The following is a 12,076-nucleotide window of genomic DNA, read 5'->3' on the forward strand; positions in this document are numbered from 1 at the left end:
TGTTAGCACATCAGCCGTGGAGGCAGGCTCCATCCAATGAAATATTGAAGGTACGGACTGGGGCAGGGAATGTGGTGTTGGAACCGGGAAAGATAAACGAGGCTTTTAGCAATTATTATAAGGAGCTGTACAGGACTAACCCGGGGGGAAGGGGGGGGGGGGGGGGGGGTGAAGAGGAGGACACGGGTCATTTCTTAGATGAACTGAAGTTTCCACAGCTGGAGAAAGAGAAGAAGCAGGCGCTAGAGGAGCCCCTGGGGCTGAGGGAGATATTGGATAGTGTAAGGGGTATGAAGTCAGGGAAGACCCAGGACCCGATGGCTACCCGACGGAATTTTATAAGGAGTTCCCGATGAACCTGGCACCACATCTCTTGGGGGTGTTTATGAGGCGTTGGAGAATGGGGAGCTGCTGGAGGCAATGATCACTTTAATACCAAAAAAGGGGACGGACCCTTGGAATGTGGGTCATATAGGCCCATATTGCTGTTAAATACAGACGCGTAAGTGCTGGCAAAGTTGGTGGTGGGAACAATGGAAGGTTGTGTCCTGAGGGTGGTTGTGGAGGACCAAAAAGACTTCGTAAAGGGCAGGTAGCTTTCCAATAATATAAGGAGGCTGTTAAATGTGACCATGACCCCATCGGGAGCTCAGGTACCAGTGATAGTGGTGCCCATGGACGCGGAGAATGCATTCGACTGGGTGGAGAGGTGGTACCTATTTGAGTTCCTGGGAAGGTTTGGGTTTGGGCCAAAGGTTGTGGCATGGGTGCGGTGGTACAATCCATGGTGAAGATCTGGAACCAGCTGAACAGGCACTTTAGGATAGAGGGGATGTTGGTGTTAACGCCATTGTGTGAAAACCACGGTTTCATGCCGGGGGAGATCGATAACACGGATAGGAAGTGGAGAGAAGTGGGACTGGTTAAGGTGAGGGATTTATATCTGGAAGAAGGGTTTGCCAGTATAGATGAATTGAAGGAGAGGGTAGAGCTCCTAAGAGAAAGAGAGTTTAGGTACCTGCAGGTAAGGGACTTTGCACGGAAGGTTTGGAAAAAGTTCCTCAGGTTGCCGAGCTCCACCCTACTGGAGTGACTGTTGCTTCTGGATGTGGTGAGGGCAGGACTGGAGTCATATACAGGTGGCTGGGAGAACAGGGAGGTGAGTGGGTGGTGAAAATTAAGGAGAAGTGGGAAGTGGAACTGGGAGGGGAGTCTGGAGTGAGATGCTACGAAGGATAAATGTGACCTCCTCGTGCGTAAGGATGAGCCTGATACACAGGGTACATATGAGGCGGGCAAGAGAGTGGGTTCTTTCAGGGGGTGGCAGACGAGTGTGAGAAGTGTGGGCGGGGACCAGCGAATCACGCGCACATGTTCTGGGGCTGCGAAAAGTCGGAGCGATTCTGGGTGGGAGTGTTTGTCGTGCTAGCCAGGATAGTTGAGGGGGGGGGGGGGGTTGCGAAAACGGGGAAAATTTGTGTCGGAAGTTTGTTTCCGGAATTGGAATTGCTTATATGCTGTAACTTTTCGTATACATTTGGAATAAAATACATTTAGAAAAATGTTCCTCCACAAAACCCTGCAAATCGACAGGCAGGAGAGGTGTACTAACGCAAGTGTACTCTCCCAGGCCAATATCCCCAATATTGAGGCACTCGACCAGCTGCAATGGGTCGGCCACATTGCCTGCATGTCCAACACATGTCTCCCGACACAAGTGCTCTACTCCGAGCTCCGCAATGGCAAACGATCACGAGGAGGGCAGAGGAAACATGACAAGGACACTCTGAACTCCTTCCTAAATAAATGCAACATCCACATTGACACGTGGGAATCACTTGCATTAGAACGCACAAACTGGGGAAGCATCCGCAAAGGTGCCAATCACCTTGGTGGGTCACAGGGTGGAGCACACAGAAGCCAGGAATAAACAGTGGAAGTAGAGCTCGTAATCCAGAGCGTCCCACCCACCCACCTCATCCAGCACCGCCTGCCAAACCTGTGGCAGAATCTGCGGAACCAGGATTGGACCTTTCCTGGAATGGAAGCAAGTCATCCTCGACCCAGAGGGACTGCCCAGGAAGAAGGTTGTGAAAATAGAAAGAATAGAAAGTAATCTTTCACCAAGATGGTCACAGATGAAAGCAACCATTCACACATCTGAATTCATCCATACCCATTACAGCATAGTTCTTTCTTAAATAATTCCAGCGTTTTTGCTTTCACTACTCCACATGAATTGCGGGCCTTAGACTTAGTGGCAGCATTTCTGCATCAAAGTTAGAAGTTGACAGCTTTCAGCCCTATTTCAAACAGCACTGGTGACTGGAATAGGAAGCTGGATCTCCAATTTGCAGACTAAGTGCTGATGCCGGCGTGGCAACAGTGGCGTTTTACGCCAGAAGAAACGGCGCAACAGCTGCACCGATCTTCCATCTGGTGGGGGGGCTAGCAGCTGCGCAGCCCCTGGCTTTACCTGTGGATAGGGCCGGAGAATGTCCGAGTCCATGTCCGCGCACGGCGGCAGCTAGGCCGTGCAACATGGCGCCGGCCGCACGCGAACCTGGCCTTCCAAATAATGTCCCCCAGTAACCTCCCTTGCCAGCCCTGGATTATCCCCCAGCCCTCGCCGAAGCCCCCCCCCCCAGCCAGAGGCACAGCTCCCCCCACCCCCCGCCCCTGACTGTGGCGGTGCTGGACACAGTCCGCAGCCGCCACGCGGCGTCCATGAAAAAATAATACCATAAGTGTGCTACACCGCTGGGAACTCGGCCCATTGGGGTCGGGCCTCAGGTGACGTCCTGAGGCAATCCTATGCCATTTTTGAGGGGCAGAGCATCGCAAAAGCGGCACCGCCCCCGATTTCGGCATCGGCGACCGGTGAATTCCTCCCATGGTCGCCAAAACCTGTGTTGACATCCAAATCAAGGCTTACCACTGGTTCGGTCAAAATATTCCTACCTGAGACAGAAGATCGAGTTTGGGCCATACTCTAGATAGCATTAGAATTCAGAGCATAATCAGATTATTTCGTTAACATCCAGCAGGAGTTCTTACATTAGATGGATGTGTGCCACCCCTCATTATAAACAGCAAATGGGCTCTTCAGCATTGGTTGCACCCACCGAGGATAAGGCACTCTGAAAACCACAAGGAAGGCAACAGGAAACCAACTCAGCTACTCTTGTCTTTTAAGTGGCTCACATTCGTAGGTAAGATCTCCAGACTAACAAAGTCTGTATTGATGTCTATTTTACTTCTTGATCACATTGTGTGAAGAATTTACTGACAGAATCCTAAACGTGCTTTTTACTCGTTTGAAACTACATTCCTTCAATTCATGCTTACACTTTACTTCTCTATATTATTTCAGATTTTGTTTTTATTCCTTTGTCATGTATACCTCTAGAGGATCACCTCTCTGATCCTTTGCATACTGAAAATGCTGTTTCTCCAGTCTTTTCTTATAACTCGGATTTGACATCAGGGATAAGCCTTGGAGCTCTACTATGATTCCCATCCAGTGCTTCTGTGTCCTCCTTGTGTCCTGGTGACCAGCATCAATCGTTACATAGCAGCTTTCTCTGAAATGTATTCCACTATTTTGGGTATGGCGATTGCTTCTTTGCACTGGTTGTACATGTTTTGTGTCAAATCTTATTGGTCCCCCTTAGTGCCTGCCGTATCTATTTCAACAGTATTCATGGAATATATATTGTCATGATCTGCAAACATGCAGCTAATGAACACATAGAATAGGACACGACCAATGAGCAGTCAGGACACTCAAGGGTGGAATCTCACTTTAAAAGGGATGAGGCACTCACACCCCGCCTCTTTCCAAACACCAACATCTACAGAGTGAGACAGGGTGTATCCTCAGCATCACACCCCAGCATGTGGCTTAGAGCAAGGCTGATTGAGGTAGACTGAGTTACTACATTTAGATTAGCAGAGTCGAACTCATTGAGAACTGTGCTAATAGTGCAATAAAACACATGGAACTCACTTCAAAGTCTGGAGCATCTTTTACTCAAAACTGCATCAAGTGGCAGCTTGTTGTGTTATTCCAAATTACGTAACACAACATGATACCAGGAGTCTGTTCAATCTAGTTAGTTCAACTCAGCAAGATCCGTGACGACCAGCAAACGTATACCGGCACAATGGAAAAGTTTCCGGCTCCTCACCAGCTCAGGACCTCCAGCAATCTCAGTGCCATCTGGCGGACATTCAAGCAGAAATTTCAGCTTTATGTCGAAGCATCAGACCTCAATGGCCTTGGAAATATTCAACTCCTTTCACTTCGCCGAAGACCAGGACAAGACAAAGTTTCAGACCATCCTGGACAAGTTTGACAGCCACTGTGAGGTGGACACCAACAAAATCTTCAAGTGCTACATATTGAAGCAGCGATTGAAAGGTAAAGACGAATCCTTCAACTCGTATTTAACTAACCACAGACTGCTAGCACAATCCTGCAACTTCGGTGATATCCAAGATCAGAGACCAAATTGTTTTTGGAGTTCACTCTGATCCTCTGAGAGAGCAGTTACTGAAGATCAAGCATATGACCCTGCCAGTCGCGATTGAAACATGCACAGTGCATGCACAGTACAAAACGGCAGAAAATGATAAACTAGCCTCCCATGAGGCGGAGAGTGTGTAGGCCATCTCCCGGATGCAGCGCCTCAACATTGACGAAAGCGGCCATTTTGCGTGCTCTTCCCGGGGGCCCGACGCATGCGAGATGCGAACGGGATAACAAAGTGGCCGAAAGCCGCACTGCGCAGGTGCAGACGTCTGAGAACCGCACTGCGCATGTGCAACGACGCACAAAGCGTCAGGACGTCCTGACGTGTTCGAACTGTGGCACTGCCCATTTAAATAAACATTGCCCTGCAAGACACAGACGCTGTTTAAACTGTGGGAAACCAGGCCACTATGCAGCCCTGTGCAGATCTGCATCACCAGTCAGGAGCCAGCGCTCCCAATTCCGACGACGGCGCATCCGGAATGTGCAACAACACCGACAGGATTCTGATCCCGGCAGTGCAACGGACCCAGATGATGAATGCCTGGACAATGCCTACCGTGTGGGCATTATTACAAAGTGTGAATATGCCACAACAGACACATTCCAAGTGCAATCGATCCTAGCTGTGGATTCCGAGGACGAATGGCGAGCAGTAATGAAGATCAACCATTGCCCCATCCAGTTCAAGCTGGACGCAGGTGACTCTGCCAACCTCCTCTCACAGTCAGACCTCAGACGCATTAAGAAGCCCCCCACGGTCCTTCCAGCTGCCTGCAAGCTCCTGGATTACCACGGGAATGCCATCACGGCACTGGGATCCTGCCATCTGCACGTATCCAACTGACACACACAAGCACGTTTACGCTTTGAAATTGTTAAGCCGGACAGGGCATCCCTACTAGGTGCACATGCCTGCAAGCAGCTGAACCTCATACATAGGGTTTATACCACGACATCCTCCCATGTGGATCTTCAGGCCGGCATGATGACATCCTTGCCCAGTATCCACGTGTTCAACGGGATGGGCACGCTGCCGTATCGATACAAGATTCTGCTACGACCTGATACCAAGCCAGTGGTCCACGCACCACGACAAGTCCCTGCTCCACTGAGAGAGCGCCTGAAGGCACAGCTCAAGGATCTTCAGCAAAAAGGCATCATATCCAAGATCACCGAACCGACTGATTGGGTCAGCTCGATGGTGTGCGTAAAGAAGCCTTCGGGGGACCTGCGCATTTGCATTGATCCCAAAGATCTCAATAAGAATATCATGCGGGAACACTACCCCATCCCGAAGTGGGAGGAACTCACGAGTGAGATGGCACACGCGCGCTTCTTCACCAAATAGGATGCATCACAGGGATTTTGGCAAATCCAGCTGGAAGAGTCCAGCAGAAGGCTCTGCACCTTCAACACGCCTTTTGGCAGATACTGCTAAAATCGCATGCCATTTGGCATCATCTCGGCATCGGAGATATTCCATCGCATCATGGAGAAGATGATGGAAGGCATTGAAGGGATTGTACGTGGACAACATCATCATATGGTCCACGACCCCTGAAGAACATGTGTCCCGTCTCCAGAAGGTATTCCGCTGTGTACATGCCAACAGCCTAAAGTTAAACAGGTCCAAACGTTGTTTTGGCACATCGACGCTCAGGTTCCTAGGCGACCAGATCTCACAGCGTGGTGTGCGCCCGGACACAGACAAAAGCAAGGCCATCGAGGCGCTGAAGGTCCTGGAGGACAAAAAGGTGATGCTTGGGTATGGTCAATTTTCTGGGCATTGTCATTCCAAACATGGCTACACACACCACGGCCCTACGCAACCTGGTGAAAATGTCAACTGCCTTTGAGTGGAAGGCGGCACACCAGACAGAGTGGCTGGAGCTGAAAGCCAAGCTCACCACTGCACCAGTCCTGGCATTCTTCGACCCGGATCGGGAGACAAAGATATTCACAGATCTGAGTCAGGATGGCATTGGTGCGGTGTTGCTTCAACGAGATGACACATCATCCTGGGCACCAGTAGCCTACGCATCAAGGGCGATGACGCCCACTGAAACCAGATATGCACAGATTGAGGAGGAGTGCTTGGGTCTTCTCACCGGCATCCTCAAATTTCATGATTATGTCTACGGCCTGTAGCCACCTGGGGTGGCCACTGCCCAACACAAAATGGAAGATTACAAAGAATGCAGGGAAAATGGACATGTTGCAAAAGCAAGCAGCTTGCAAAAGCGCTTGTGTATTCTGACTGCTGCAGAAACCAGACAGCACTGTGAAAGAAAACAAGTTAGCATACTAATGAGGCGATACCGGGTGATTCCCAGGTACAATGGAAACAAGTTAACTCAAATCGCTACAGTGAATGGAAGGCCAGACTTCTCGGCGCCAAGAGAAGTCCAAAACAATAAGCCCCAAGAACCGCCCAGTGATCGAGGGACTGCCCCGTTATTGGGGAAATTCAAATCAATCGATTGGGAAGAGACCCCAATAGATTTTGAGTGTATAGAGGGTACGCCCAGGTGGGCGTGAGACCCTAGGAGAGGTATAAGACAGAGACCCCGACCCCAGCTCTCTCTCTCAGCCAGCCCCTCTTAGCCAGCGCTCTCCTTGACCACCGTTGCAGCAGGAGACCTTGAAAAGAGGAGGCTTGGTCAGCAGCTGCCACCAAGTAAGTGTCACATAATGCACGCTACGAGAGTAGACACTCCTGATCCCTTTAGTCCACACCGACTAGAAGCCTGCGGATCCAGGACAAAGCTAGAGGCCGTTGTTCCCTGATCCGGCAGTTCCCTTATTCCAGATAAGTATTGGCCTGTTAGTGGTAGGATTAGCCTAGTCTTGTAGTTTTATGTGCATGATTAGTAGATAACTCTATTATAATAAACGTGTCTTGTTTGAACTTACTAACTGGTGTAATGGTCTGAACTTTAACTTGAAACTTGTGGCGGTATCTTAACGATACCTGGCGACTCTAGAGCTAAGGAACGAAACAGAGCCAAATTGAGTGTAAAGCACACTCACCCAGAACGAGCAACAGGCCTGCCAACATTCACTGTTGAGACGGATCATAGGCCTCTGGTTCACATCATCCACAAGAACCTGAACTATATGACGCCTCGGTTGCAGAGAACTCTGCTTAAACTTAGGTATGACTTCAACTTGGTGTACACATCTGGTAAGGAGCTCATCTTCGCTGATGCATTGTCCCGCTCCATCACCTCGCCCAGTGAGCCACTGGAGATCATCCATCACATCGAATCGCATGTACAGCTGTGTGCTAGCACTCTCCCGGCGACAGATGATCCGTGATGAGACAGCCAAGGACCCCCTCTTGCAGCATGTCATCCACAACCTCACCAATGGCTGGCAGAAGGGGCAGTTCCCACAATTTTACAATGTGAAGGACGACCTGATGGTGATTGATGGTATCCTCCAGGATTGTCATTCCGCTCAGTCTCCAGAGCTTGGTGCTGTGCCAGATTCATGAGAGACACCTGCATATCGAGAAGTGCAGACACAGGGCCCAGCAGGTTGTCTACTGGCCCGGCATCAGCCAGGACATCACGAACATGGGCCTGAACTGTGCTATCTGTCAGCAGTTCCAGCCAGCGTAGAGCAAGGAGACACTCCAACAGCATGACATAGTGACCTCTCCGTGGTCCAAGTTTGGCATCGACCTCTTTCATGCGAATGGTCGCGACTACTTATTGATCATCAACTATTTCTTGAATTACCCTGAGGTGCTGAAGCTCCCGGAACTCACCTCTCGGACCATCATCAAAGTCTGTAAGGAGACATTCTCAAGGCATGGCATCCGAATGACCGTCATGAGCAACAATGGCCCGTGCTTTAACAGTCGAGAATGATCTACGTTTGCCAGGTCTTCTAATTTCCAGCATGTCCAATGGAAAAGTCGAGAAAGGGGTGCACATTGTGAAACAGCTCATCTGCAAAGCTGCAGACTCTGCTTCCGACATACACCTTGTACTGCTCGCGTACAGGGTGACTCCATTGTCCACTGGCATGTCGGCGGCTCAAACCCTGATGAACAGGGACCTGCGGACGACGCTTCCAGTCATACACCTGCCCAACTTGTATCACCTCCCGGTGCTGCAGAAGGTGCAGCAGCTCAGAGACCAGAAGCAGGGCTATGATGGCCATGCCACCGATCTGGCCATGCTATCCCCGGCAGACACTGTCAGGATCAGGATACCGGATGGTGGGTGGTCTGGCCCGGCTGCCGTTGTTCGACAGGATGTGCCCCGCTCTTATGTTGTATGTATGGCTGATGGCTCCATCGTGTGAAGGAATCGAGGGGCGCTAAGCAAAGTTGCCTGCCCAAAACCACTTTCTCCTCCATTTCCATATGTTGAATTGTAACCTCCTGATACCTCACGCCACGAGGCCAGCAGTCAGACTTCCATCCCGCCTGTCAAGGCGCCGTCGTCCCCTCTCCAGGTCTCCAGCGATCTGCCACCTCTCCAGTGATCAACCAGGTTCAGACGCAAGCCTCAGAGACTGGACTTGTGAACATTTGTTTTGTTTGCTCTGTTCTGTTGTCCTCCGTCAGTCACTTTAGACATGTAAATACATTCACATATGCCAACAAAACATAAAAAAAGGGAGATGTCATGATATGTAAACATGCAGCTAATGAACACATAGAATAGGACACGACCAATGAGCAGTCAGGACACTCAGGGGTGGTATCTCACTATAAAAGGGATGAGGCACTCACACCCCGCCTCTTTCCACAGACCAACATCTACAGAGTGAGACAGGGTGTATCCTCAGCATCACACCACGTGGCTAAGAGCAAGGCTGATTCATTTAGACTGAGGTACTACATTTAGATTAGCAGTGTCGAACTCATTGAGAACTGTGCTAATAGTTCAATAAAACACATTGAACTCACTTCAAAGTCTGGAGCATCTTTTACTCAAAACTACATCAAGTGGCAGCTTCTGTTATTCCAAATTACATAACGCAACATAAGGATCCTCATGGTTAAACCTTGCCTTCCTTGTGTAGTTCCTTTATTTTCTGTTCTGCTGGCTTCAACAGTATCCCAGTCTTCATTTGTAAATAAGAACAAACCCCAGCATAAGTGCTATTTAGGGTGGTCCAAGAACACCACATCCCCCGTTACAATGTGTTTTGGCATGGTCTAGTGATCTCACATTTTGATAGACTTGGCCAGCAACCAATCAGCTCCATTGAAATCCTGGGACTTGATGCACAATGCAATTGTTCCCGAAGGCTCCTTGCTGTGTGACTCTATCTCAGTGTTCTTCAAAGTCGGGGGCGCCTGCGGGTGGGTCGCGGATCGTTGTCCGCGGCGCTCCCTATCGCGCAAATCCCCGCTCAGCAGCCGACTTTTCATAACGCCGGCTGCAAGCGGCCGCAAACATGTTAAAAAAAAATTGGCTGCATTGCGCATACGATGATCGGCACGCATGCGCATTCCCCAAACATGTAAAAAAAATAGGCCGCATTGTGCATGTGCGTCGATAATCGGGCACGCATGCGCAGTGCGGCCACTATTTTTAAAAATCGTTGCAGCTTTTTGTTTTACAAGTTCTGTAGTGGTTTTTATTCATTTTTTTTTCATTTATTTTATTCATTTTATTTGTTTACAAGTTCGGGGGAGGTTTATTCATTTTTTTTTTACAAGTTCGGGGGTGTTTTACTCATTGTTTCCATTTATTTTACTCATTTTATTTTTTTTTACAAGTTCGGGGGGGTGTTTTATTCATTTTTTCCATGTTTTTTTACTCATTTTAATTTTTTTACAAGTTCGGGGCGGGGGTTTATTTGATAAAACCTTACAGAATTTTTTTTTTGAACTTTGGACAGATACTTTCCGACACAGGAAGGCTTCACCTTCATCCAACAGGTTCCATTGAAGGAACATGTACGAGGGCCAAAGGGACCCAAAACAATTTCCTCTATTTTTAGCAGCAGCAAACAAGGTAAGAGAAAATGGTGGGTCGCGCAGGTCGTCTGGCGTGGGTCGCGAAGGTCGGTTGGGTTGGGTCCCGAAGGTTGGCCGGTTGGTAAAAATGGGTCCCCGGAAAAAACGTTTGAAGAACACTGCTCTATCTGTGTGGTTTTCAGTTTGCTCTGTGCAACTCACTCTCTGATATCTTGGCTGGGGCTCACTCCAGGTAAACAGAGCAGCCAGAGTTTTCTCTCTATCCAACCAGTGAGCAGACAGATCGGGCCGGGGGCAGGGGGGAACTTTCCAGAGTCCTCTCTCTTTTAAGAATACAAGATCACTCTATGGTCTCTTGGAAGCGGAAGCTCTTTAACTGAGATAAGCTGTTGGTCAGTCTGAAGCTGGCAACAGATAAGAAACGGAACAACCTGAAGTGCATCTTCCCTGGTAAGGCTCAGGTCAACAGAAGTTAGTGTTTCTCTCGAGTGGATCCCACAGCCTGAGTATCTGACCTGAATGTTCCAGCTAGAAGATCCAAACCAGCTGGTGGTTTCAACACTCCCCATCCCAAAAAGATAGCCGACAACTACCTCAGCAGCAAAGATATTCATCTCTCATCCTCATTTCATCCCATTATTTTAATCCTTCCCTTCCCTACAGTGTCTGAGGGTAGAGGGTGGGACGGTGAAGGGGGGGGGGGGGGAATAATTAGATCAGCAGACTGTAGTTGTATTATCGTCATTACATGTTTAGCTCTTGTTGTAAATAAAGTTGTTTTTGTGTGTTACTTACCAATCGGGTGCTTGTAAGTCATTGGAGCAGGTGAGGGCCAAAGATTTCAGAATCTGTATACGAATTGTTGGTTAATTCATTTAAGTTGGGACTCCGGGGCCTGTACTGCTGGAATTGACTGCGCACGTGCCCAGGGTGTCGTAACAATGTAAAAGTACTTGTGCTAATTAGGTTAATCTGATAATTTTGTCCATTTAGTCTGTCATTTGAGGCACCTCTGATTCCACTGCTTCCTAGTTTGGTTATCACCTGCAAATTTAACCACTTTGCATTGTGTTCTGGGGAAAAGCATGCAATACTCCCCTGGTACAAGTAGTCTCACTTCACTTCCCTTTAGAGTCGTTTTGGGCCATATTACCCAATGCACACTTCAAATTTAGCTTCAGTGGAAAGTATTTTCAGTTTCAATTGTAAAGGATAATTATGTAAACAGCCTTCTGGTTCTGTGGCAGACCTTCTTGCACTAATTGGCATTTAAAGCGTCACCTTTTTTCATCCAAAATCTAACAAAACCTGGCACCTTTGGCCAAGTCGGTCACATACTCAACTCTTAAGTCAGGGGTTGTGGATTCAAGCCCCACTTTAGGATTTGAACACATAACCTAGACTATCATTTCAGTGCAGTGCAAGAATGTTGCTTTGCCTTATGTATTCACTTCTGGGTGAAAATTAAACCGGCTGCCGGTGGACGTAGAAGATCCTGAAGCACTAAAGGCCTTAGCTGACTTTCAATTGAAAGGAAACAAGTTGATAATTCATTTTGTTTGCCGCATGGTAATTTGAGTACTTTGTCAAGAGGA

The sequence above is a fragment of the Scyliorhinus canicula genome, chromosome 7, assembly GCF_902713615.1.
Source record: "Scyliorhinus canicula chromosome 7, sScyCan1.1, whole genome shotgun sequence".
Taxonomy (NCBI): Eukaryota; Metazoa; Chordata; class Chondrichthyes; order Carcharhiniformes; family Scyliorhinidae; genus Scyliorhinus; species Scyliorhinus canicula.